Genomic DNA, 25,387 nt, shown 5'->3' on the forward strand with positions numbered 1-25,387 from the left:
TCCAAAACCTTGTATTAAGCTTCTCTTACTAAGGAACCTAGAAGATAATGTAGCAACAAACTAGAGCTCAGAAATTCCCATTCCGTCAGCCTGCATTTGAATCTTTGTTTCCTCTGACCGAAGAGCTTAGGTTATATAAAGTTATCCAATCTGTCCGAACCTCTTAAATCTACAAAACTATACTGAAAATTTGGTGAGAACACTTTTGATTGCAAGATTTTGACCATATGTTTCTGACCTAGTTGGAATTGGGAATTACCTAAAATCTCATGAAGTCTATTCTCATTTATTTCAGATTTCTAGCGCCAAAGACCACGCTATAAATTTGGCTGAGTCATGATTTTTTTTAGCAAAAAGAAAAGGAGGACTTGTGGCACCTTAGAGACTAACCAATTTATTAGAGCATAAGCTTTCTCATCAGTAAGCATACTCTTCTCAGCTTCCCTTTGGACACTCAACTCTTTCATATGTACTGCTATCAGAGTGTAAATCATAATAACAATTAAATACAAAATGTTACTGTATAATTCATAATGTCATACACTGAAACTATGTACACTTTTCACATATGAAAAGTCAGGAAAATAAAAAAAGTTTAGGTTTAAAATTTGCAAAGCTCCATGTCCTGAATATTTATGGTATTTACTGTGTTAATTATATAGAACCTACTGCCATAGAAACCAGGTGCACTCAGTTAAAAAATATTCAAATTACATGAGCAGCCACTCTGATAGCACTAAGTCTGCCAATATCATTCACATAGCTTAAAACCCATGTCTTAATAGACCAAATGTTAACCCCACAACATCAAATTAGCAATAAAAAGTAAAAACGAAAATAAGCAAAAACCAGGACTAAACAAAAACAGTCAAAAAATGTTACACAACATAAGTGAACCTTGTATATTTGCTTTCCAACCTCATACTTTGGTGCCTCTCCAAAGGGCCTGACCCAAAGCCCATTGCAGTCAATGGGAGTCTTTCATTGATTTCACTGGGCTTTGGATCAGGTCTAAAGGAAGCGAGCTGCAAATGCAGGGGCCCAGGAACTTTTAATGTAGGGACTGAGCCAGCCAATTGTGACTGCATGGCAATATATAAGGCAAGAGGCAATCACTCTCATAACTGGGTCACACAGTATTCAGGGTTATAAAAATAGTCACCAGCACCTTGAACTGTATGCAGAAATGAATAGAAAGCCAATATAAAAAGCTGAATATAGATATTTGGTGTTCATAGTAGCATATCCTGCTAAGGATGGCATGCAACAGTATTATGTACTTGCTGAAGCTATTGGATGGTCTTCAAGCCTAGCCCTAAGTAGAGATGATTGCAGGATCTAGCCTGGAGGTGGCAAAGGTGCAACTGACATTTGTGAGGTGTGCATCAGAGAGGAGTGATCGCTGGCTCCTAGCCTGCTGCAGAGGTCAGTGAAGCTACAGTCCATTACTGCTACTTGAGAATGCAGGCACAGCAAAGAATCCAATAGGTCTTCTACACCGTGAACACTTTGGTGAAAAGTTGGGGATAACTTCCTCAATGCTTGATAGTCATCTCAGCCTGCTCTTTTAGAAGCTTCTTCTTACAAAGAAGCATCTCACCTATCTTGTCAGGAAAATCAGTTCACTATTGTGTAGTTTCCTATCTTGGCTGGGCATTGTGACAGCAATGAAAATGTATCCTCTAGATTTTACTAAAAGAAGATGAAGTACACACTAATGTCACCATAGCCCAAAATATCTCAGCACTTCCCCTGCTGCTTTGCAATTACCTACACATAGATGAGTAAGATGGTGTGCAGAAAACTCCCTGGGATCTCTCTGAGGAAGGAGTAATCCACTAGTTCATAAATCCCACATACAACTCAAAATGCCTCGTGGTCAATAATATCAAAGGCTGACGTTAGATCCAATCTGCAAGGTTTAAAATAATACAGTCCCATTTCCTCCCTTTCACTTTGTCTCTGAGATGCCTCTCACCTACTTCAGCTAAGATGGCACGTTTGCAGCTTGTCCCAAAGGCAACACTCATGGCTGATAGAACACAAGAAGTGAGGTTTAGCCCCTCCCATTTATCCCCATGAAATCCATTGAGCCTTTTACCATATGACTTCCTACTCCCCTGGAACTACCCAGACATGAGATAATCAGAGGGAAGAGTCAAGATAACATTAAAAAATATAGAGCGCACACACTAAGGAGAGGTGTCAGTTGGTAATCCCAGTTCCATGTTGCAGCTGAAAAAGAGGGACAATGATGGACAAAGGTGTACCATTTGAGAAACAGCAAATTACTCTTTAATGGAAGCATGCCATCTATTTCTTTTCCAGGCACTGATAGTATACACATAACGATACAAACTATAATAGATTAAAGTACACAGATATTTGAGGAAGCAGTGGATTGGGCACCAGACTGAGAGTAAACTGTTTTACCCATTAGTTTGCCACTGACTCACTGTGTGAGCTTGAGCATTCCATTATGCTTCAATTTCCTCCATCTGTAAAATGGGGATAATGATGCTTGTCAGTGTCTGTAAAGTGCTGTGACTAGAAGTTTTTCCCTGCAAAAAATGCCAACAAAATTGTCTATTTTAATTTTTGTCAAAATTTTTCTTTGAATATTTTAAGGTTTTTCATACAAAACCTGAAAACTGGAAATGTTTGGTTTTCAGCAACCAAAAATCTTTTTTTTGTTTTGTTTTGTTTTCAGGTTTTCTATGGAAAACCCAGTATTTCTATGATGAAAATAGAATTACTTTGCAAAAGGCCTTTTTCCATTGAAAAAAGTTTCAAAAGAAAACTTTTGACTAGCTCCAGATTTGACATCTATGAAACATGCTTTTATATAGATGTGTGCGCTAAATATTATTATGTATAATGTATTATGACACGATGTATAGGCTAGTCATTACAGCATATTTATTTCATATAAGCTTCTTTCTTTACTTCTGAAACAATGTTTAGTCAACAAGACTCATTCCATGTTCCTCATTCTGGTACAAGACCAGGAAAGCTAAACCGCAGACTGAGCATGGTGTTTTGGTTGTGATACCACAGGCAGAGCTTGACTGGGCTGCAGAGTAACTGTGATCAGATTAGTTTCTATTTCTTTATCAAAGAATGTTTCTGCTGCTTTCCACTGTGATTTGTGTAATTAATCTGGTGTGTTCACGGAAATTACAGTTTTTAAATCTTTATAATGAAAATCAGCATGGTGACATAAAGTGGATACAATTGCTCAACGCAAGTGTATCTTTGCAGATAGTGTCACTGATGAATGATGGATAGTACACTGCCACCTTTTGGCTGTGGAGAGGAGTAAAAAGTAATGGTTAGAAAGTTTTGTGCTTTTTAAAAAATGTAAATCAGATATTTTGCAGAGGCAGCATTTAACAGCTTCCCCAAATGCAAATACTTTGGAATTGGTGACCAACTTATATTAGTCTTATGCAGCTTCTTGGAATTGCATAAAAAGAATTTTTGACTGTAGCTGGTCTTATATATGGGGACCTGTATGTGAAATAATGGGATAATAATGTAGACTGCTGTTAACTCTAGTGAAGAACAAGTGGAGTCAGGCTGGTGTACACAGTCACTTCAGTCTGACTGTGGTACATTCTTCCTGCCTTAGGAATACTTGAGAGTATCTTGTGTTGTACTCAAATAGTGTTTTCCAGAGGAATGATTTATATACAGTTTGTACTTCATGCTCTTTTGAGCACTTAGCTGTAAATGTTTGCCTCAGTGCCAGTGACTGTGAAGTGATCTCATTAGCGAGAGAGTGACTATTATTAGCCACAGAATTATTTTCCAACTATATAAAGAAAATGAAACTCTGTAATTTCTAGAGAGGAGCAAAGATCTGTAACCATCTGATCCAGAGCATGAGAGTGCTACCTATTCGGACATCATGCCCATCCTATCTGCCCAGTGTGGTAGACTGTTCCACAGTTCCTCTATGTCTATTTAGTTTTCTATAGTTGCCATCACTGTGGTATCTATGTGTTGTTTCAAAGATACTGAAAAAGAGAGTGCTATACAAATTGTCCTCCAATCCTGTAACCCTTTATGTATGTCAGTGGCTGTTTCTTGTGCAAGTAGTGGGGTGGGATTATTTGCATGAAACCTAATTCCTCATGGGCAAAAAGGATGCAAGATTAGACACATGGGGTAAAATTCTGGTCTGATTGATATGAAACTCTGCAAGGATTTTACCTGAGATCTTTAGTTACACTTTTATTCATTTCAGGAACAATAACCCAAGGAATAGAAAAGTGGCAATAGCCCTGAAGATGCAAAAAGTTTTGTAAATGAACTTGTAATTTAAAGTAGCTCTACAGTATGCTTTTTCCTAAGGCAATGTTAAGCAAGGCACTGGAAGCGCTTCTAGTTTTATTTTGACATTCGACACAATATGTGATGTCAAGATATCAGCTGTATAAAAGACGAACAAGTTAGTCTCCCCTTTTAGTTTTCAAAATGTTTTCTTGTGGTCCTTTGTTTCGGCACAATAACATAAAACAAGCTTTTCTGTGGGTTTAAAGCTTCTTCCCCCCAACGATTCTCTGCCTCACAGCTTTTTAAGCTAATTGTGTCTAGAGCAGCTAGCAGCAAAATAAAAAGATAAAACAGAAATGATCTGGAAGCTAGGGGACTCCTAGTGAGTGTCCTCTTAACTACCCAATTCAGCCGCCTATGTTGCTGTGCGTTTGTCTCCTCTACTCCCCCTTTTACTATGGCACAGTGCCTTTAGGTTGCCCAGCAACCACTGTAGTACTGCTGCACATGCGTGTTAGGTAGTAAATTCTTATCATGCTTTATTTTCTTCCCCTTTTTAAATGTAGAACTTCATAACAGGACATTTTCTTTTCTGATGGCTAAATAACATCTGTGGGAACTTCAAAAGCTGCACAGTATGCCTGCGAGGATGTAGATAATTCATTCTAATTCTTGACAGACACACACTCCACATCCACATGATGTGATGATCAGTTATAGCCTCATCTTTTAGATATATAAAAAAGTCCCTGTAAACTGAAAGTGAGACACTAGAAATTATATATTTTTAACAGCAGATCCAGTAGTAAGAGTACAGGTCCTGGACTAATTCGATCTACTTTTGTGTAAGAAATCAGACAAAGCCTTCTGCCTTCCTTTCCCCTCCTTGGCAAATCCTAGTGTCCTGCTGCTTTCATTTGTTTTTGATCTGCCTCATTAAAAGACTATTGATGGCTTTAACTATTGTCCTTGTTTAGGTGCTGATTTACAAGCACTAATATCTGACTGTGCTGAGATTAATGGGAGCCCATGGAGTTTACAATTATCCTTAGGTCCCTTGACCACACATGTAGGGGTTTTGGTAGGGGTCATGCACTCTTATGAAAAACTCCAAAGCAGGCTTAAACCTGGGAACGTTTTAATAGGATTGAATCTGTAATAGGATTTGGCAGCTTGGCCTAAACTATTTTTTTTAATGTGAAGTCATTATTATCTTAGAATAAAGTAGTGGATTTTAGATATTTTTAAAGGGCAAATTGTTGTTACTATCATTTAAATGACTCATAAAGTGTAAACTTCTTAATACAGAATATTAAAACAATGGGAAGACCTGAATATGCCTTGTACTGTGTGTTAAATCCGAAGGTGAAAAGTAAAGATTCAGATTCAGACTAATAGAATTTCTGATGTGATTATCAGTATATTTTTAGGTAATAGTCGTTAAAAATTCTGAAAGTCAGTGGGAATCTACTGGCATTTATTTTTAAAAAATTTCAAGAAAGTAGTGACTTTTTTGAAGCAAGACTTCTGCTCAATAACAAAAGATTCCCATGCTGACTCCTCCCTTACTCAAATAAAGACACGTAAGGGTATGGGAGACAGTGATGTAATAAATTAAATGTATTTAAAATAATACTTCAATCATAGAGGAAATTAAAAGGGAAGGTATAAAAAAACCTAGAAGTGAATTATATCAATAATTAGATAGAAGTTGACAACTTTTTTTTTTTTGCACATGCTGTAATGGTGTTAATTCATTTTATAGTTTTACATGTTATGTGATATCTATGGTATGTTGTTTAGCTTGTTATGTAACATGCTTTTGTAAATTACCAGAACATCCTTTCAGAGATGGCCTCATTAATTTTTTGTAATACACCAGTAGAGCAGCTAGATATATGTGACACTTGTCCATAGGGTCATATCAGCGCTGTATTCCAGAACATAAACTGTAAATCTTATGGGCACCAAGGAAGTTATGTTGGCCTAGAAGGTGTCATGAAAAAGTAATGGGAAGCTAAATTACAGATTCAGTTTGACTGGCTTTAAAAGTCCCAATACAGCAGAACTTTAAATAAATTTGAGCTTTGACTAAAGCTATAATGCCAAATTCTGCACTGACTTGTACCAGTGCAATGTCAATGACTTCAATGGAGTGGCACTGGGTAGAAGACAGGGCAGATTTTGGCATACAGCCTGTATTTACAGATTCAAAGTTGCCTCATTACTTCTGTTTTTGTAGAAAAACTGAGTTAGAAAACGCTAGTAGTAAAGGTACATATATATCTAGTATTGTTGCACCTTGCATTATTATATTCCAAAAATGCTGCACATTTATCAAAAGCTTTCTGCAAACAAGGTGCTGTCTACTTGGTGGCAAAGTGTACCCAAGTTTTATGGCAAGATTCATTTGTTTCCATGGCACTTGCAGCAGCCTGGAAATTCTGTGGGGTACTCAGATAAATGCCAAATAATTTTGTATTGAATTAAATATGAAAATGAATACTATGATCCATAGAGTATCCCGTGTTATTATTTGTAATATTAAAATCAATTTACTCCACCTTTAGACTGTCAATCATCAATATGCTGAGTATGAACAGCACATAACTGCACTGTAGGAATTGTCAAGGGGTGATTTTTGCAACTGGTTAGGAGACATTTGGTCTTTGGAAGGGAGTTGGGATTGTGGGATAATAAACACAACAGCTGAAGTGTCTGCTTAACATGATTAGCAAATGAAACAGTAAAGTATAGACAATTGCATTAGCATCATTAGCTTCCAGAGTTAACACCACACAGACACGAATGGAGCAGTTCACACCTCTCTTGGATTTCTTGTGTTGGGTTCTTTGCAGACTCATGAGGACATCTCTGCTTCAGTTATATGATTGGAAGATTTGCTTGCAACTATGAGGAGCTAGACACTTTTTAAAGAAAACAGAATCTGGATTGCAGTTCTGCAAATTGGTGTGGAGACTGCAACACATTTACCAGCCTCAGAATTACAGAATGTAGAAGGCCTTGCATGTAATATAGTTTTGAGGCTATCTTTTTTCCCCAACAAAAATGCTCTCTCACCCATTATTTTCTTTGAACTCACATTATACAATACTCATTAGTTTTTCAATGTCTGCCTGAAATAGGGATCTGAATGAAAATGAACTGGCAGCAACTTAACCCAGATAAGAAGGATCTGGTTTGCAGAGAGGAGAATTTAAAAGAGAAGATGGAGTCTGTTTCTGAGCCATCTACTGTGGGTGAGTTTGCTCATCTTTTGCCTAAGTAGCGTACAAAAGTTTGGGTCCTGTTGGATACATCATTGCTCCTGGATTGTGAGGAAGCAGTTGTGATTTGCAGTGTTGTTGGGTAGGAGAGGGGTGTTCCTCCAGCCACACTGCCCAAGATAACACTAGGAATACATTTGACCCATAATGAGATAATCAACATCCCCTGCTATAAACGGAAAGATTGGCTGCTTGTTACCGGTAGTTGTTTTTGTTTTATTTTGTTTTTTAAAACATATACTGAACTAACTCCTGGTTCTATATTAATCTGACTCTATGTATTTTCTTTGTATCGTAACTCAGAGATACTATGCGGCAAATTATAGCCTGGCCTGTGTGGGCATACTGGGTTGAGAATAAATAGGTGTGACAGTGGGCAGGACAGCACCGAATTGGTTTAGTCTGTGTTCCTTTTCCCACTCTCCATTACTTTCTCCCTTCCCAGCCTCCACTGGTCCCAACACCATTTTCTCATTTCTGGAGCCCTGGTTGCTCACCCCCCACCCCTCAAGTTCTCCTACCTGGACTAAGAATCAGGAAGAGATTGGGGGTGGGGGCATGCGGTCCCTGGATTGGCTAGGTAAGGTTGCTATCTATGGCTGCTGCTATGCTAAAAGAGAAGATTCAGTAACTCTCCTTTCACTCACTTGCTCTCCTTCATTACTGGATTGAGAAGGAAAGGCAGCTGTGTTCTGGCTGACTGTCTCTCCCATCTTCCTGCTTCTCCTGGGTCTTTGCTATGCTGCTGCCAGGAGGATCCTAACTTCAGTGGGGTAACTACAACCTCTCATCAACACAGTCCGAGAGCAGCTGCCAGTGCAAGTGCATTTCTGGGCAGCTCATCACTTTATATATACTGGGGCTGGGAGCAGAGGGGCCCTCTAGCCAACTACACTGTAGCTGGAAGAGAGATACAGTCCCAGACTATGCAAAGTGACATGGATGTGGGAGAGATAAGAAGTAACTATGTGGATGAAATATATGTATCCACAACCATCCTGCAGGGTGAAGTGACTTTCAAAAGATGGTGGCAATGTCATCTGCTTTCAAGTGTGTGCCTGTGAGACCTTTAAAAATACCAGCTTAAAAAAAGATAGAATGCATGTGTGAACATAGGCAGTTTCTGTATTGATTGTGTTTATTGTTCCCATATCATATGGTTTGATGAAGTTTTAAGAAAAGTATTTACACTTCAAAATTATAATTATTACGCAATTTTAATGCTATCCCTGATATTTACTGTAATTAGGAATTACAATAAATATCAGGGATCGCATTAAAATTATTTAATAAAAGATATTTGAAATGTAAAAGTGTTGTACAAAATCTCTCTTCCAATATGTAATCTTATGAATGGGCATCCCAGAATGAAATACGACTGAAGTATTTAAATTTTGATTTACAATGCACACAGAGGTTCATTCTGGATTCTTCTAAAATACTTGATTTTGATTATTAACAACGTACAACTTTTTATATATGCCACTCAGAGAGAAAATGTTCACCTTAAATGTTGGGGAAGGGAGGTTAAATGTGACACCAAAAATATAGACAAAAACCTCATTATGCATGTATATGAAAAAGAAAAGTGGATGAAGGAAAGAGATTACAGTAGCTTAATCTATAACATTTATACTAGCTTAAAATTCAAAAGCTATAGCTAATTATCTCATTTGAAAGACTGAGCAAAATCTGACCAAATATCTATGACAGAGTCTAATTTGTCATGTATCCTATATGATATCTTTTCCATAATAGCTAAATCAATGAGACCCAACTGCCAGTCATTGATCTAATGGACAGATGGTGATTTCCATTTGATAAGGATTAGGGTTTTGGCAATGAGGATGGCTTGAGGTAACAATTTTTCTTGTGCTGAAGATATTCTTGAGTACTGTCTTCCGATTTTAGTATGGTAAATGCAGTTTTACACAGAAATTGTCATTTCTACTTAATTACTCATAAGTGCATGTCACAAATTTTCTACATTCAGAATTGTTTACAGAGTGTTTAATAAGGTCTAATATGCTTGTCACATTACTTGAAGCCATAATCTGCCTTCTAATACACTGCATATCTTGGAAGATCAACTATTTCATAAGCAAATGCAATAGCTGCTTTTCCAAAATACATTAGATTGTTTAGCATGTATTCTTTTCTATAGCCCTCAGTATAAGAGAGAGACGTGCATAATGCATATTTATCTGAAATTGTAATAATGTAGACTACATTCCAAATGTTAGGATTCTCTTGTGCCACAATCCAGTTGTGTGAAGGGAAATGTGTATCCCGCTGCTGGAGATGAATTCCCCTAACAAATGTGTGAGACTTATATAATTCGCTTTCTTTCTTTCCCTCCTCTATACTTTGTTTAGTATGCTGTATATGTTTAGATTTTGACCTCCATCCAAGAGATAGCTGTGTGTGAATGGTGCTGTACTCATATACCAGTGTTTTTAAGTGTTTTGCAGATGCACTGGGATGAAAAAAACTCTCTGTGTGTATTTAAAATATCATTGTTTTGATATTTCATTGAGAAATCCTTTAAATAGCTGAAATTATACACTGTCGAAAATCACTGAAGTTAGTGCAAATTTGAAAAGATGCAATGTCTTGGCTTAGTTCAGATAAGCATTCAAAAGTTTGGATATTTATTGCAAGATTATCCAAAGTAACTGACTCTGCAATATTGGTCTAGAAATCATTTTATTGATAGGCTTATTCACAAGATATCCAGCACTTATACTTTTGGTTGAGCCAAGAAGTAAATAAAAATAAATGAATAAAACATATATGCAAACCTTAATAAAGGGTTAGTTTCAGTTTGATCCTAGAAATGGGTCACTGTTTGGACAAAAGGGTTTTTTATTTTTCTGAACCAGTTATCAGTCCCACGTTCAGATCTTAAGACTAAGCCAGTTAAGAAAACACATTGGAAGATTCACTTTCATTTCAAACAGAGAGAAAGGAATCTTGAAGAAACTTTTCTTTCCATCAAAATACACAGTATTGCTGTATATATATTTACTGGATCCATAAGAAATTTAGAGGTTTCAGAGTAACAGCCGTGTTAGTCTGTATTCGCAAAAAGAAAAGGAGTACTTGTGGCACCTTAGAGACTAACCAATTTATTTGAGCATGAGCTTTCGTGAGCTACAGCTCACTTCATTGAATGCATACCTTGGAAACTGCAGCAGACTTTATATATGACTTATATATGACTTATATATAAAGTCTGCTGCAGTTTCCAAGGTATGCATCCGATGAAGTGAGCTGTAGCTCACGAAAGCTCATGCTCAAATAAATTGGTTAGTCTCTAAGGTGCCACAAGTACTCCTTTTCTTTTTTTAAGAAATTTAGAGTTAATGACAGAATTTGAATTTTAAATAATATCACACTGGTAGTACAAAATATTCACTAGGTAGTTTTAGTCAACTGTTTTCCATTACATTATATACTTGAATATGATGCTGAATGAAATGTTTATGCTGTGTAATATTAGTGCAAGGGATTTTCAAATTCTCATGTGTTTGGGCAGGTTTGCCTGAAGCATCTGTCATTATTCCCATTTTGAACTGTAATGGATTGCAGGATTGCCAACATGTTATTCAATGACCTGCACCAGTCTACAGAATGATTGCCCTGTATTATACAGATCATTATGGATGAGTTACATGCCATCAATCAGAGACTATGTTGTTCCTACATATTTCTCAGTCTATGATTCAGCAGGGAGAAGTGCCCCATCGTAATGCACATAATGCATCTATCCATTGCTGACTTCTTGTCCAGTCTCTGTTGTCCAACCATAAGAGAGCCATTAGACATCCATGTCAGAGAAATGGGAGTGATAAGTGGCCCATTCCTTCCTACACTTAGGTAGAACATGTCTTGTATAAAAGATCTGTGATAAATATGGAGGTCTTCTTTACTAATTATTAATAGCGTCTCCAGTCTGACACTATCGTGGTATGTCTGAATCACATACGGGAATGGATATTTCATTCCACAGATCTGTCTGGGTAGCAGCGCCTATCCACCTAGGGAAAAAGGAAGAATGAGGCTGTGGAAAATGAGAGAGTTATGTATATTATTTTTACAGGTATCATATGAATCTCAGTTTATCTGTTTGTTATTATCCTGTCTGACTGCCAGGAGTTAAATCATAGGACGTTGTTAAGGGAGAAGCCAACAGGAAATGAAACAAGAGCAAAGATAAGACTCCTTAAGAGAACAATGGAGGGAGCTATTAATTGGGAAATGCCTCTGCCTACCTCTCAACAGGCTGGCATGGTTGACTTTTCCCAAGGCTCACAGCCTAGATTCAAATGGATCCTACACCTTAAAAATATTGACCTGGGGAGAAGGGGAACTGAGTGGGCTGTCAGCTGCAACCTCTGTAGCTTAGCATCTGGCAGCCAGAGACAGAAAATGCAACAAGCAGGCTGACTCTCCCACCCCAGAAATGGGAATAAGCTGGATCTAACTGAGCTATGGTTGGAGAGGTGATGCTTAGGTAAGGAAATACTCATATAGAACTATTTGTTGTTTTAACCCACTTTTCTAGATGCTGTGTTCCTTTGGGCAACTAGAGGCTACTTTGTTTTATAGAGGCTGTTTATGAATCATTTAAGTCAGCTGCTGTCATAGGCTCCCAGAGCAAAAAGGCTGACCCTCTTGAGCCAGTTGAGTTAACATGGTTGGTAAACAGGGAGGCTGGAGCCCTGAGACCAAGTCTAAGAGTGGTTAGTCCACATGGTTCCACTCAAAGCAGGGAAAGGTAACAAAACCTGTCCTGGAAGGGGTGCACTCAAGAGGGACAGAAAGGGGTCTAAAGCATAGCTTACCCAGTAACCATGACCGAGGACATTTCTGATAGTTGCCTAACAGCTTACACTTCAGGGTTATTAAGAGACAATACCAGAGCAAGCAGCTTTACTGTCTGTAGCTCATTTTCCTTGGGCAGCACTCAGAATCAGTTTGTACAGAGTGGGTCAAAGGGAGAAACAGACTAAGTCGCAAAGACACACAGGAGGAGCTAGACTTTGCTGGGAGAATGTGAGTTGGGTCTGTTCTGTTCCTGTAACCTAAGAGGGAACCCTATCTAATTTAGCTTGTAGTGAAGCAGAAGAAAGATGTCATCTACATATAAACGGTTTGCTTTAAAATCTTTTTTCTCTAATGCTTTTCTCCACTAGTAAATAAAAATACTTTGTTTTAACAAGGTTTTTGGTGAATATATCTGGTCACAGGTCCCAGAAGGGAAGAAATACAGGTCCCTGAAACCCAGGGGGATAAGTGGCTGGTATACACAGGGAAAGGCACCAAGCTCCCAGTCTGAGTGGAAGAATCACAATATTCAGCTCCAAAACAGGTAACAGCAAGAGTCCCAAGATCTGAGGGGAGGGGGTTGCACTCAGAGAGTCCAGAAAGGGGACAGACCCTGTAGCCAGAGGAGTAACTGTGACAAGACCAAAGATGAGAATCAGCATGTCTTATATGAAGCATTGTCTCATTCTCATTGCTTTATTTCAGTTAGAAAGCCCCCAAGATGGCAGGAAAATAATGAGATATTGTAAGATACTGAAATGAAGCTCTTGCAATGATGCCCTGCTATGATATGACATCACCTGCCAGCTGAATAAAAGTTAAGCATGAATGTTTGCTCTGATTTACTTAGCTTTTCTGAATGATAATTAATCTTTACATGGCATCCTGCAAACTTCTGACTTAAATCCAGAAGAGATCAAATATAGCAGATGCTGTCGGTGACCAGGACATGGGCAGTTGTGCCAAGTGATTAGAGTAGGAGTTAGTAGTCAGAGGCCAAGTTCAGAGCTGAAGCAGAAGTCTGGAGTTGGAGCCAAGGGCCAAAACTGGAGTCAGATGGCAGAGCCGAGGGTCAGAGCCAGGCAAGGCAGGAGCAGGGCTGGGAACAAAGGAGGCACAGGAACTGCTGCAGCTATGGGCAAATGCTTTAAGCATCTACTGAACTACTGCTGCTGTCAGGCTTAAGAACTGGTCTGCTGACTCTTCCAACCAATCAAGCAGCGTATTACACACCAGTTGTAGGTTTTCCGGGGAATGGCTTTGCTGCAGATCCTGATTCCTGACAGATGCAAGGATAGAGCAAGAAACTGTAAGACGTCAGTGCTGCTCTGGATGGAATTAAAATAGCACAAATGAAAAACTATGACTTGTAATTAGGGGAGTTTGCTAAATCACCCAGCATGTCTGCCAAACATAAAATAGCACAACTACATCTGACTGCAGGGTCAGGAATGGTTGATAATTATATGTATTGTTATGTACAAGACCACTCCAGGAACCAGCAGAAATCAGTTGTTTAACATCATAAGCTACTACTAAAGATGACGCTGAATTGTACTCAATTTGAGGAATGCTTAGGGGCAGTCTATTAAGACAGTCTCTTAAGAGATTGTCTAATAAGGCTGCCAGATATTTTAGAGAATGTGTACAAGACTGGGAGTAAGGGACATTTCTGAGTCTGATGACACTATTCCAACAAATCAGTAGCTGGATTACGGATTCTGTCATGTGTTTTATCTGGCTCAAGCATTTTGCAGTCATTCCTCATTTGTTCCAACTGCCAAAGTGACTGGAAGCAGTCACTTGCTTTTGGTGCTTGAGGGGGAAAAACCCCTCACTCTTGTCCAAAAATTCCACACCCAAACAAACTAACTTCGGCACATCCTGTGTGGCTGCATGGTCAGGGTTTATAATGCTTGCACTAACTTGTTTTCCCCACATAATTAACAAAAAATTATCCTCTTCCATTTCTTGGCTGTGTAATCTGAATTGCCATCCTCCCTCCACTAGAGTGCTGCCCACTACAAGCCGTTCCCTGCTTACCTGGAGTTGTCTGTTTCTCTTGCCACACGTGACACAGTCGTCTCAGGACAAGACAGACCTCTGGATGAGTACAGACACTCATTCCTTCTTTTCTAAGATATCCTGTCCTCTCTCCTTCCTGGTACCCTTTAGTCCTCTGCCCATTATATTTCGCCTTTTAGCCCAATTTTCATTAGGAGTTTTTCCCCAATTTAATTTCTTTGAACATAATCTCAATAACTGGTCAGTCTCTGAATATGCATATCATACAACTCTATAAACTTTTTCACCAATCTTTGCATAGTGGACCTGAGCCAGGTACAAACTCACAAGGGGACTTTTACCAGCTTTTATATAATGCTGGCCATTTTTCTCCCTTCCTCCTGATTACATGGATTCTGCAAGAGTATAGCCAACTCTTGCATACCACCCACAAGTGGCAAGAGGAATGCTCACTCCTGCAGATCTTATATAGTACATAGGAGATGGTATTCCTTTCTTCCTGGGCACCTAATGAGGTCTAGAGATTTGGGGACAGCAAGGGATTTAGTACACCTAAGATCGGGACACCTATTCCCATGAACCTATAAGGTGCTTGGTAGTGGACCTCCACCTATAAAAGTGCATCAGTGCCCTGGCAAGCCTTAAAAGACTAATTGGGGGGAGCCTATTAAGGCTTGTGGAGAGTAGGGAGACCTTGATAAGACTACTAAGCACTGGAAGGGAGTATGGGAACCCACAGCCTACATTGGGCAAGGAGGGTGGTACACCCCAATGGCCTTCTCAGACTTAGCTAGAGGGACAAACAGTGCAGTAATAAGCCTCTTAGGATGCTCAGGAGACATAGAAGGTGTAGATGCTGGAGGTGTAGAAGGTGCAAACCCATTCTGCTGCTCTCTCCATGATTCTCTTCACTGCTCCCTCTTACTCTGTTGTAGCCCTTTCTCCATTGCTTCCCCCCAACCAGCTGGCAACCTACCTCAGGTATCCCTTGTCTGCTGTCTCTTGAGTGCCATGCTCTCCTCAATCTGCACATGCATGTGCACACACACGCACACACACTTCCTGCAGACCTCAGATCCACAAGAAGAGAGCATCTTTGTTGCTCTGCAGGATGGTGGGGTTAGGGCTAAGCAAAGAGGTGAGTGGGGGGGCAACAGTGCAGGGAACATGCCCACATGTCAGATAGATGTATCCAATACATTGCATTTGAAATATGTCCCATTGTCTCTTCTCAAGCTAAGATATGGCCAAAAAAAAGCATTAAAAGAATTTTTTAAATGAAAAACTTTATTTAATGTGGCTTAATTTCCAGCTGGGTCAGAAGAAATCCTTTTTCCTGATAAAAAGTCTCTCAAGCAATCAATTTGCATTTTGAGGTTTGAAAATATAGGTACCCAGAAGTTATTTGAAGCCTTATATTAAGCTTATCCAAACTGATGAATCATTCTAACTTTACTATTTAAAATTGTAATAACTTTTAATATTAAAATGTAGTCATCTAATCTCTGGTGCTGTGCAGTAGATCTTGACAAGAGGAATCCCGTAATCTTCATTTGATCTCTCCTCTTCTTTCCATTTCTCTTTGCACAAAGTGACAGAAAATTATTAGAAAACATTTTGAACTCTGGTGAAACTCTGTTTTCTGGGCATAGCATCCCAACCACTGTATTCCTAAGCAAATAAGATGCACAGGCAATTTGTCAAAAAGCAGATGTTCAAGCCTGGTAGAAAAAAGCAGCAGACAGTAAGTAGTTCAGATGCATATTTGGCTTCATTGACTTGTTAGCACCTCTACAATGCAAATTGTCTCATGTGGACCCATGAATGGGACACACATGGCATCCCAGTGAAGAGCAGTCCAAGAATGAATTCTTGCATACAAATAAAGCTACAGTAAATGCAGTGAAAGAAACACTTTGACAGATTGACCAAACATACCACTGAGGGAGAAGAATGCAGCATGCATAAAGCAACTGCTGTCCAGGAATCAAAGTGCTGAAAGTTCTGAAGCAATAGGCACTAATACCATATGGCCCCATGACTGAAAATGACTACACTCATAGAGAGAATAAGAAGACACAACACCACTGAGTTTTTGCTAGAACTAATGCAAGTACATATACTCTGCATGAGAGAGCAAAACACCAGTCCATCAGTACGCATTGATGGTTGCATGGTGGCTCCTGGAAACTTCCGGCTGCAAGGAAGGTTGTCATGGTACGCTGCCGGTGGTGGAGCTAACCTTCTCTCTGGATACTGCTGACTCATCCATACCAAAAATGATTTCTAAAGTACTCCTGAAGAGCACCTTTTCTTTTCCCTTTCAAATGGATTCCCTTTAGATTGTACCAAATGCCAAGAAAAGAGAAACTCAGTAGGGGAGAGACCAGACCCTTTTATAAAGTCTTCATCCCTTTTGTGCTGCTTCAATCCTAAATCAGCTGTATGCTGGGCAGATTCCTGCAGGCACATGCAGTTTTACCACTGTCATTTATCCTTGCAGTTGTGGAAGGTACACAGGATGTTTACACTTTTACTACTATGTTATCTTAGCAGGGTTACCTGGCAAAAATCTTTGTGTCCTGTGTACATGACAATTTCCACATTGCAGCCAGCAGTATAGCTATGCCAGTGGAGAAAGACGCTTATGAATTTTCCTGGTGTGGACAAGTCCTAAGTAACCAGTGTCATTATTCCCATGTTGAATTTGCAAATTAAATTAGTTTGTACTATTTATATATTTATTGGTATGCCTTCAAAAGGTTGACATTTAAATGAATGTGGAGAGAAAAGGTGATAATGAAAGCTCCAAGTTGGCTTTGCACTGCAGCCAGAATTTTCCCCTGTCTCCCCTCACTTTGTGTGCCTTTCCCCTTTCTCTTTTCTTTTTCTAAGAAAAAAATTAGTAAAAGGACATTGAAAAATATGTTAAAAGTACATGATTAATGAGCTTAGATAAAACACTCAGACCCGAAAACAATGATGTGCTTATACTGTACTAGTCATTTTTTGAAAAAAATTTTAACCCTGGTGCATAGCTATGAGGGGCAAAATTTTAATATCAGCACTGTTTATCTTGCTTCTTTATCCCTTTTGATGTGTTCATGGTAAGTTGTACCTGGAAAAAAGAATCTGGATGTAGTGAAGCGACTAAGCTGTTGTGAATAAGGCACCTGTAAAATTACTCTCTGGTCCATGGTAGGCTGAAGTTTATATAATAAGGTCTGAATAACTCTCCCTGGGTAAGACTTTTATGTAAAATATGCTAAGGTTCAGCCCATCCCATTGTCCTCCAAAGATTCAGACTGAGTCTTATGTTGCCAAAACTGTTTTGCTCAAATGTTTATTACTATAGGTGAGGTTGATAGAACCACCTATTATTAAGGTTGCCCAGCACTTCAAATGCTTGTAACTTTAACTAACTTCAATCAACTGGGCTTAAATTTTCCTTGTTGGGTGTCTTCCTCAGGCTGGATATTTTTTTTCTTTTTTTTTCAAGTGAAAACAGCTCTGCCACTTCTAAAAATAAGGCTAGTTGTGGTGTTGTGGTGCCCATGTTAAATTCTGGTGAACTTTTTCTGAAAAGCTCTAGTGCCCCCATGCTGTGGAAGGGGGACTTGAAATTTGGCAAGGGGTAGTCTTTGTGTCAAGGCTGTGCCTTTTGCCATCCCTGTGGAAATCTGACTGAATTTGGCCAAGTTTTAAACCTTTGAATAAGCATAGATCGCACATGCTAAGGAGAGACTTCTTAGATTTTAGTGGCTAAATTCCTCAAAAAATTCCAACTGCACTGTGCATGCTCAACCTGGGACTGAGCAGAACTTTCCCTGCAATTGCAGCTCTGGGTTGCTGTGGGCTGTGCCAGGGCCAGACTACTGGAAATGAGAACAGGGAATCTGTTTCTCCTGTGCTCTTGTTGACTCCTGATGCTGATGCCGAGGCAGCATGGAGGAAGAAGCTGCCTGCTTCTAATACAGAGCAGACAAGAGACAGAGCTTGGAGAGGGGTTGTAGGAGACTGGGACAAGGAGCCTGGGGCGGGGGCAGGTGGGGAGACAACGCACTTGACTGGGACTGGAAGCTAGCAGTGGAAGGGAGGGAGTTGTGTTGGGGGGAAACTGAGAGTGGATGGGCAAGAAGATTGGGACCCATGTGTGAAGACGCAGGGAGCTGAGGAGTCATAGATTTTTAAGGCTAGAAAGGACCACTGGATAATCTAATTTAACCTCAAAGAAGTTGAGGACTGTCTGGGCAAGGAGATTGGGATTGGGAACTGGTGGGACAGGAGGAAGAAGAAGTAGGGGAGGGGAGGCAGATCTGATGGGGAACCAACACAAGGGGGAAGAATTGGGATTGGGTGGGCAAAGAGATGGGGCAAAGAGCCAGGAGGCTGGGGAGGAGATTGAATAAAGGGCCCAGAGAGGGAGACAAGGACTGGGAACAAGTGAGGATAGGAAACATAGGCGTAGAAGGGCAACTGGGAAGGGAGAAGAAACGCAGATTGGAATGATGAGCCGAGAGGGGAGGAACTGGGGCTGGCTAGGCCAATCTGGGACAACAAGGCAGGGGAACAGGGAATGGCTGGGCCAGGGACTGGGAGTGAAGGGGACAGATTGGAAGAGAGAGAGTAGAAGTTTAGGGGGGATGAGCAGAAGAATCTGTGCCCTCTAGAGCACACTCCCTGGTAGAGCATGGAATGGAACCCAGGATTTCTGAGTCTCATTGTTCCTCTGACATCAGCAAACATTTGTGAAACCCTTTGGGAAAGTGTCCCATCGCCCTCTAGCACTGGTCCACATAGAAAATGGCAACCTACTACTGCTATTTCAAGTGGCAGAGGTCTGTGTAGTGGATCTAACATTCCAAGCCTGCTGATGACCCTGATAACTCCTGCCTGATTACAGTTAAAGAAAGGTTTCAGAGTAACAGCCGTGTTAGTCTGTATTCGCAAAAAGAAAAGGAGTACTTGTGGCACCTTAGAGACTAACCAATTTATTTGAGCATGAGCTTTCATGAGCTACAGCTCACTTCATCAGATGTATGCCGTGGAAACTGCAGCAGACTTTATATATACACAGAGAATATGAAAAAATACCTCCTCCCACCCCATTGTCCAGCTGGTAATAGCTTATCTAAAGTGATCATCAGGTGGGCCATTTCCAGCACAAATCCAGGTTTTCTCACCCTCCACCCCCCACACAAATTCACTCTCCTGCTGGTGATAGCCCATCCAAAGTGACAACTCTTTACACAATGTGCATGATAATAAAGTTGGGCCATTTCCTGCACAAATCCAGGTTCTCTTACCCCCTCACCCCCCTCCCAAAAACCACACACACAAACTCACTATCCTGCTGGTAATAGCTCATCCAAAGTGACCATTCTCCCTACAATGTGCATAATTAAGGTGGGCCATTTCCAGCACAAATCCAGGTTTTCTCACATCCCCCCCACCCCCATACACACACAAACTCACTCTCCTGCTGGTAATAGCTCATCCAAACTGACCACTCTCCAAGTTTAAATCCAAGTTAAACCAGAACATCTGGGGGGGGGGGTAGGAAAAAACAAGAGGAAATAGGCTACCTTGCATAATGACTTAGCCACTCCCAGTCGCTATTTAAGCCTAAATTAATAGTATCCAATTTGCAAATGAATTCCAATTCAGCAGTTTCTCGCTGGAGTCTGGATTTGAAGTTTTTTTGTTTTAAGATAGCGACCTTCATGTCTGTGATTGCGTGACCAGAGAGATTGAAGTGTTCTCCGACTGGTTTATGAATGTTATAATTCTTAACATCTGATTTGTGTCCATTTATTCTTTTACGTAGAGACTGTCCAGTTTGACCAATGTACATGGCAGAGGGGCATTGCTGGCACATGATGGCATATATCACATTGGTGGATGTGCAGGTATACGAGCCTCTGATAGTGTGGCTGATGTTATTAGGCCCTGTGATGGTGTTCCCTGAATAGATATGTGGGCACCATTGGCAACGGGCTTTGTTGCAAGGATAAGTTCCTGGGTTAGTGGTTCTGTTGTGTGGTATGTGGTTGTTGGTGAGTATTTGCTTCAGGTTGCGGGGCTGTCTGTAGGCAAGGACTGGCCTGTCTCCCAAGATTTGTGAGAGTGTTGGGTCATCCTTTAGGATAGGTTGTAGATCCTTAATAATGCGTTGGAGGGGTTTTAGTTAGGGGCTGAAGGTGACGGCTAGTGGCGTTCTGTTATTTTCTTTGTTAGGCCTGTCCTGTAGTAGATAACTTCTGGGAACTCTTCTGGCTCTATCAATCTGTTTCTTTACTTCTGCAGGTGGGTATTGTAGTTGTAAGAAAGCTTGACAGAGATCTTGTAGGTGTTTGTCTCTGTCTGAGGGGTTGGAGCAAATGCGGTTGTATCGCAGAGCTTCTCATGGTGAAGGCAGTTGAATGCTGCCTGGGAACTGGATTCTATTCCTGCCTCAGCTACAGAGTTTCTGTATGATGCTAGGTAAGTCATAAACCATGCTTTTCACACTTGGTCACTAATTGTGTGTTTCTTATTTTTGGTGCCGGACTTGCCCCCCAAGAGTCTGATTTGCAGAAGTGCTGAGCACTCACAGCTACAACTGAATGAGAGCTCTTCTTTGAACACAGAAAGTGCTATATAGCACTAAGGGCTTGTCTACTTGAACAAGTAGTTCACTGAAAGTTGAGGTGTGAATCTACCCCCACACTAGTCTGCCATGGACTAACTGTCTGCATGCACCCTACTGACATGTATTCACAGTTTGTTAATGCCCTTTGGTCCAGTCCAATTTCAAAGATGACTAGATCAAAGCATATTAATAACCTGTTAATGTTCATCCGCAGAATCCACATGGACAATTAATCTGCAGCAGGCTCGTGTGGGGTAGATTCACACTCCATTTTACCACAGATTAAATGTTCATGTAGACAACCCCTAAGTAGTTTGAAAAATCAAGTCCTGGCTTTCTCAAATCAGAGGCCCAAAATTAGTAGAAACCTTTGACCTTAAGCTCTCTGACTCAATTCCCCATCTGTAAAATGGAGATAATACAACTCCCTCATCTTACAGTGTGAACATAAATAAATGATTTGTGAATCACTCTGATACTATAGTGATGAACACCATACAAAAGCCCATGAGGAAATGAATAATTCTGTCTTCAGAGCAGGGATTGAATAGTGTGCAGTAAAGAAGGCCAGGGAGGGGCACAATTGAACAATGAGGAGAAAACAAAATATCGAAGAGCTGCTCATTCAGTAAGCACCATCTATCATGTGCAATGAATGAGGCAGGGGTCCTATGGAGAAAACCAGTATGTGATCATATGCATAAGGGTGCTGGAGAAAGATGGCACAGCCAACCTTAAACCTGGCATTTCCTAATTTTGGAGTGCCTGACATTGCAACCTTTATAATGTTCTTTTAATGTAGTTTTTTTGTTTGTATAATATTTCTCTAATTTAACATAGACATAGCAGCGTCACTTTTATATTATGCAAAAGCATTATACAAATATAATTGTTAGAGGAGAATTGAATGGTATGATACTCTATGCCTTTCCCATAGGGCTAAGGGAAAACTCATGGGTGGGACAGAGTTGGGAAGCTTTGATTGCCACTGCCCAAATTATACCTGTTCTGTAGAATTCCATGCAGTCTCCAGGGCTATCTCCTGCTTTACAAAAACAGTAAATCCACAGTAAAAAACGTTAAAGGACTTTTAAGAAAAGGGAAAAACTATAATTACTATAAATGTAAGTTTTCTGTTGGGTCACACATCTTCATTTAATTTAGTGGTTTAGCAGTTCCTAAAGGAAAAGATTATAGTTCTTTGTTCTTAAACAAATAAGTTGTGTTCTTTATCCTCTGAAGAAGCTGATAATATGATAGGTGCAGCTCTAAGGAATAATTATACTAAATGGCCGTGTATACCTCAAAAGACAGAATACATCTATTATGAAGAATTCCCTACAGAAATCTTAGAAATCTTATATGCATTGATTGCTAGTTAGCATTAGAAAGACTTCTGCAAGTTGACTTTACCAAGACAGCAACTATTTGCATTAGGAAACAGGCAACATCAGCTAGCTGATAAGAATATAGTAGAGTCCTGCAATTAATATAGTTATGTCTGTTAATTAGTGTTTGCTGACTGTCAAAAGAAGATACCTGTTAACAACACACTTATTTTCCTGATTAAAGAGTAGGGCCCATCTTATCAAATTGAAGATGGACCTACTTTTGATCTAATTAAAGCTAGCAAAGTACTGTATAGTGAAAATGTATACCACTCTGACATACATTTGCATATTCATAAGTAAGATAGATTGATATTTTGCAATTAACTTGGACCAACGAGAATAAAGCCTAATTAGTAAACATGCTTTCTTTATTAACTTTCAGGGCAGGCTTTTGTTACATTATAAATTAATAACAGAAACGGAGGGTCTTTTTTGAGAAAAAAGAGTTATGCCATGGAGTTCTCTCCTGTCTCATTCAAACTCCATCTACTTGTAATTTCACATGACCAATTACTTGAGGACTAGAACTGTACAAAAGTGGTGAGAGAATCCTCTACAAATGGTGAATTTCTACTTGGAATAAATTGTTGAGTTTACTCAAAGGTCACATTTTGCTATTGTTGCTGGATACAGTGCTATTTGGTTTCAAAAATGGTAAAACTTCCCTTTGAAACATTTACTTTTTGAGGCAAAATGACAATTTTCCCACCACTGAAACTGAGCGGGTAGCAGCACTGAACAGGAGACTGGGTGTTCTGTCCTCTTTCCTGCCTCCAACAGTAGTGAGCAGCCAAAGCTCTGCAGGATCACAGTTTCGATTCAGTCTCTTCCACTTCCCTCTAAGTCTACCCCCAACACCTTATGATGGGTCCTTTGTTCTTCCCCATCCAGTGGCTGCTAGAGGGACAATTTGACCCCCCTGTAATCTGCTCCCTTCCCATGCTGTGGGATAAATTGCTGCTTTTAAGCCACAGCTGTCCGTAGAGGGTACTGTGAAGCCTCACTGACACAGGAGGAGAATGTGCTTCTGTGCCAAATTCTTTCCAGGGCTGCTACTTGCACTTGAGAAGTGATCAGTCTGCTTCATGCTGAAGATGGGCTTTATTTGTTTCTTTGTGTATCAAGCAGGGAAGGTAGAAAGAGGAATATGTATACACATCAATCTTCCAGCCAATTATTATGAGTCTAGTATCAGAGGTTTTAATAGATTATGGCTCTTCTTATTGGTATTGCACCCTCATTATTAGAATATAAGAATGGTCATACTGGGTCAGACCAGTGGTCCATCTAGCCAAGTATCCTGTCTTCTGACAGTGGCCAGTGTTGGATGCTTCAGAGGGAGTGAACACAACAGGGCAATTTCAAGTGGTCCATCACTTGTTGTCCCAGTCCCAGATTCTGGCAGTTGGAGGTTTAGGGACACTCAGAACATGGGGTGGAATCCCTGACCATCTTGGCTAATAGCCACTGATGGACCTATCCTATTTTTTCCAGTCCATTACTTTGCACTTATCAACACTGAATTTCGTCTGTCATTTTCTTGCCCAGTCATTCAGATTAGTGAGATCCCTTTGTAGCTCTTCACAGTCATCTTTGGACTAAACTATCTTGAGTAATTTTGTATCATCTACAAATTTTGCCACCTCACTATTTATCCCCTTTTCCAGATCTTTTATGTGTATGTTGAACAGCACTGTTCCCAGTACAGATCCATGGAGGACGCTGCTATTTACTGTTCTCTGTTCTGAAAACTGACCATTTATTCCTACACTTTGTTTCCAATCTTTTATCCAATTACTGATCCATGAGAGGACCTTCCCTCTTATCCCAGGACTGCTTACTTTGCAGAAGAGCAGTCAAAGGCTTTCTGAAAGTCCAAGTACACGATATAGACTGAATCGCTCTTGTCCATGTGCTTGTAAACAGCCATTCCCAACATATTATATTTATCTTTGTGTCTGATAGTTCTGTTCTTTACTATAGTTTCAACCAATTTGCCTGGTACTGAAGTTAGGCTTACCGACCTGTAACTGCCAGGATCACCTTTGGAGCCTTTTTGAAAAAATCAGCATACATTAGCTACCCTCTAGTTATCTGGTACAGAAACTGATTTAAGTGATATGATACTACATATCATAGTTAATAGTTCTGCAATTTTATATTTGAGTTCTTTTAGAACTATTGGATGAATACCATCTGATCCTGGTGACTTATCACTGTTTAATTTATCAATTTGTTCCAAAGCCCCCTCTTTTAACACCTCAGTCTGGGACAGTTCCTCAAATTTGTCACAAAGAATGCTAATCTACAAAAGAAGCACCAGATGGATTACTCTAGAATTTAATATTGTGGTGGCAAGACACCCGGATTCCTGTCATGACGATTATATTTTGGGGAGGAAGGGGAGATGCCCTTCCCTCCCTCACTCACAAGGTGTATCAATGTTGTACGCTGCCTCCTTTGTTGCTAGATCTCATACAGAAGCTGCCAGATGAAAGACAATGGGAAAAGTGCATCTCCCACAGAAAATATTTGGTGTCAGTTGTAAAGTCCCTCTGACAATATTCATAGATGAGGGTCAGGGAATATACTGTCATGCTGACCTCAGAAGAGAAGGTTTACAATCAAATTTAATTATATATACCAGAATGGCCATGAAATTTTATCTTTAGGTAACTAACCTTTTTTAAGTAGGAAAGGTGAATGACAGAGTGACATTGTTTCATTGACTATTATCTCTTTATCTGCATCTCTGTGTTTGCCTAAAATGCATCTATTAATCTATAATTTTAACTTAATGTGGGAAAGAAATCAGGCTTGTACAATCCATTTGCAAAATGAGAAGACACCAACTTTCCTCTAATATATAGGTATTTATTTTAACAAACATCACAAGAAAGAGAGCACTAGACTTAATCACCTTCAATCAAAGTCAACCACATTAC

At 39.8% G+C, this 25,387-nt stretch overlaps 1 long non-coding RNA gene across 1 annotated transcript in view; it reads left to right on the forward strand.

Moving 5' to 3' along the window:
* The window catches only part of LOC140908197 (uncharacterized), an 85,093-nt gene that overhangs the window by 43,371 nt on the left and 16,335 nt on the right, over window positions 1-25,387 (forward strand). Inside the window, exon 2 of the long non-coding RNA XR_012157801.1 lies at window positions 7,425-7,538. This is a non-coding gene — a long non-coding RNA (uncharacterized lncRNA). The remainder of the gene's footprint in view (window positions 1-7,424; window positions 7,539-25,387) is intronic.

This window comes from Lepidochelys kempii, chromosome 3 (genome assembly GCF_965140265.1).
Source record: "Lepidochelys kempii isolate rLepKem1 chromosome 3, rLepKem1.hap2, whole genome shotgun sequence".
NCBI classification, from domain to species: Eukaryota; Metazoa; Chordata; order Testudines; family Cheloniidae; genus Lepidochelys; species Lepidochelys kempii.